The sequence below is a fragment of the Cibotium barometz genome, chromosome 19 (genome assembly GCF_041138505.1).
Source record: "Cibotium barometz isolate CiBa-2024 chromosome 19, ASM4113850v1, whole genome shotgun sequence".
In the NCBI taxonomy this organism is placed as follows: Eukaryota; Viridiplantae; Streptophyta; class Polypodiopsida; order Cyatheales; family Cibotiaceae; genus Cibotium; species Cibotium barometz.
This window is the reverse complement of record NC_141064.1, coordinates 20,138,014-20,141,560: the sequence shown is the minus strand read 5'-3', so window position 1 is coordinate 20,141,560 and position 3,547 is coordinate 20,138,014.

Below are 3,547 nucleotides of genomic sequence, written 5' to 3'. Positions count from 1 at the left end.
GAAACCTTAGGAAAGGATAATAGGCAATTAGTTCCACTGTTTCTAGCTTGTCCTTCCTCATGGACAGCTATGCTTGTGCCATACCTTGAGTAATTAATTAGACCGTGGTTTCACCCCCCAAAAAAAAAATGTGTGTGTGTGTGTGTGTGTGTGTGTGTGTGTGTGTGTGTGTGAGTGAGTGAGAGAGAGAGAGAGAGAGAGAGAGAGAGAGAGAGAGAGAGAGAGAGAGAGAGAGAGAGAGAACGAAAGTAATATTAACGTCTACTACGAAAGACCCAAGGTCTATGAAACAATAAGTAATACAATGGTACCTATTAGCATATATCATCTCCTATTGGTGGCTTTTTTGGTGTTTACGTGGCCATTTCTATGCTCAAGCACTCCCCATATTTTCCCTTATTTTTCCCCTATTTTATAGGCCTTTGATGTGGGTTGCCCACCCTTTTATGGAGTTTGTCACCTATTTTTAGGTTGTCTGATAGGATTGGGCATTGCTAATGGTCTACATGTTAGCTGAGGACTATTAGAGGTCAGAAGGGAATCAGCTAAGATCAGTTGAGGCCCAATAGGGGTCAAGAGTGGTTTTGGTCTCTTTATGTTAAAGAGGAAAGTTTTGAGTCGGTTCTGACAGTCAACTGTTAGCAATCAAGTAGTATCAAAGGGAAAGGTATTCCTGAGTCAGAATACCGTCTCGCAGTAGTTGTCAAGCTATGAGTATAGGGAGTTGAGTCCTAGTGGGGTTTGAATGTTTTGAGAGTCAAGGAAGGTCAGAGGACATAAAAGTGACTTATGATTCAGTTTGGTTTGTTGGGTCAATTTGGGCAAAACATTCAGAATACAGTCGATGGGAGTCAACAAACAGTCTTTGGTGTGGTCTCTCTTTGATATTGAAGCAGCTTGAGAGTCAGGAAAGGTCAAAAGACCCGTGAGTGAAGATTTCTGCTTTTCAATTGAAACAATTGGGTCAGTCGGGTCTGTTTCGAGCAGTTAAGTCTGTCTCAGCCAATTCAGTCAGAAGGGTGTCTTCTGTGTGTCGGCGGGCAAGGAGTCCAGGAAGTTCCTAGGGTTGTGGATATAAGGTTAGCTAATGCTGGAGGATTGTAGAGGATCCTAGAGGACACATTTTAGAAGGAAGTGAACATTAGTATATTCGGAAGGTATACAGTCAACGCTGATCTGTCCTTGTCCAATTAAGAATATTTCTGGTAAGTTGTTGGTAGTCAGTTGAGGTCGGCTCAAGGGTTATAAGGGAAGATCAGGGCCATTGGAGATTAGAGCTGACCTAGGAGGACGTTTGGAAGATGCAATGATACAGTTTGAGGAGTTTTGGAATGTGTTTAAGTGTCTGTGTGTGTCAGCCGGAGATCAGGGGACATCATCTGAGTGTACTGGTGCCTTCATTTGGTGTTTTCTGCTAGTGTTATGGTGTTGGTGGTAGTTCCCTCCTCATGGTGGTGTGTTTCGTGGTGTGTTTCGGATGGGCTATAGAGGCAGATCTCCTCAACACATCATTGTTTTAGTGCCCCCACTGAGGAGGGATTTGAAGCACTCTTTTAGTTTGTTTGCAAGTCTGAAAGTTCTCAATAAAGCAAATGGCAGCCATGATGACATATACGGTGTTCCATGGACATGCTAGAGAGGATCCATAGGATTTTTTGTGGGGATGGAGTTGGAAGCTTTTACCTTTGGAAAGGACAGAGATGAGAACAAGTTGACATTATTGCCCATGTAGCTGGAGGGAGATGCCAAACGGTGGTTGTAGACATGGAGATGTCAACTAAATCTAGGTAATGCCTATGAAGACATCAAAGGGACCTTGGTGTAGCATTATAAACAGGGTGAATCCTCAAATGCTTTGTGGCAGGAAATTCAAAAGTTGAAGCATAATCTGTCTGATGTATTTGACACATTTGTGGACCGTTTTGAAGACCTGTGGGGTAAGATGGGACACTGCTTTGGAAACAGAGCATCCTTTTCTTCTTCTAAAGAAAGACATGTATATCTAGTCTCTTCATGCAGATATGAAGGAGAAATATGAAGGAGAAAGTGGATTTGAAGAGACCCAAAAATTTTGAAGAGGCTTTGAGGATAGCTACAGAGAAGGAGTGTGTTAACCCATGACGGACATTGAGACGTACTATGTTTTACGTCATTTATTTAAATATTCTGAGTCATGGGCCGGGCTTGTCGGTACCATATGTTAAGGATAAAGGGATTGGGTGATCGCCGATGAGAGGCGCACCTTGAATATCAGCAGGGTAAGGGTTAGGATCGGCCAGCCATGTATGGGCGCCCAAGTGTGAAGGGCCAAGTCACCTATAAGAGTCAAATGTAACCCTAAAATCCTCATTCTCATGTGTTGTGAATACAAGAGTGCTCTTGCCTTATCTCCTTGGTTTCCTTCTCTTGCGTGTGTGAGAGAGAGAGAGAGAGAGTGTGAGTGAGCGATCGAGCACTGTAGCGGCACGGCGGCGGCGGAGAGGCGGTAGAGCGGCGACGGCGGCTCCTTCTTCACTGCGACACAGGAATCCTTCAAGGCGGCGGTTGAGCGGTGAGTGACACACCCTTTGCATTCTGTTTGAGCTTCCTTCCCTGGTTGTATGCTTGCAGCCATTTGGGGCTCGCATACGGTGTCCGTCCAGCTACGACCTGTGCGGCAAAAGTGCACATTTTTGGCGCCGCTGCCGGGGAGTTGCCCTGCACCAAGCTCCAGTTTGCAGCTCAGGCTGCTGCTGCGTGAAGTTTAATTTACACTGTTGGAAAGCGACTGTGTGTTTGTTGTTGAGGTGTTTCCGTGTTTTGCAACCTGTTTCTGCAATTTGTCTTCTGCATTTCTGTTATTTTTTCACTCCGCGTGTGGGCGTGCGTTTTGCTATCTGGTTTTCTGCGTGCGAGGGGGATTTCTGAACCCATAGACCTGTGCTGTGTGCGAACTGCGCCGCAGCCAAGGCTGAAACCTAGAAAGAAACCCTAGAAAACTTTTCTCAAAAAATAAAAATAAAAAATAAAAAAATCTAAAAAAGTAAAAAATAAATAAAAAATAATAAAATTTTATTTTCAAAGAAAAAAAAACAAACGTGTGGAGAGGAAAGATTTTTTAATTGGAGAAAAAAATTTTGAAAAGAAAAAACCCCAGTTGACCCACGACCCCGGCCTCGGTCTCGTCTCGGTCTTTTGATATATATATATAGGAGAGTGAGCCTCCATAGCTTTCTTTCAAGTGGGAGCTTATGGGAAGTCATGCCCTATATGTAGCCTACTTCCCAAGGAGTAAAGTGAGCATGTGGGATAAAGCCCTCACCCTTTCCTCCACAAGCAAATAGGCTTTCGCCCCTTCCCCCATAGGAAAACGACTGTTTTGAGGACCACGAGAGCTCCGGATAGGCAAACACGGTGCTGTAAAGCACGCTAGGACTCTTTGAACGATACGCTCGTTTTGAGCTATCACACGCCCTAGTCCAAGTTCGACTGTAAGTAAGGGGGTCAAAAACGAGTCAAAAACAATCTAAAAACAATCTAAAAACAATCTAAAAACGAGGTGCGAAAT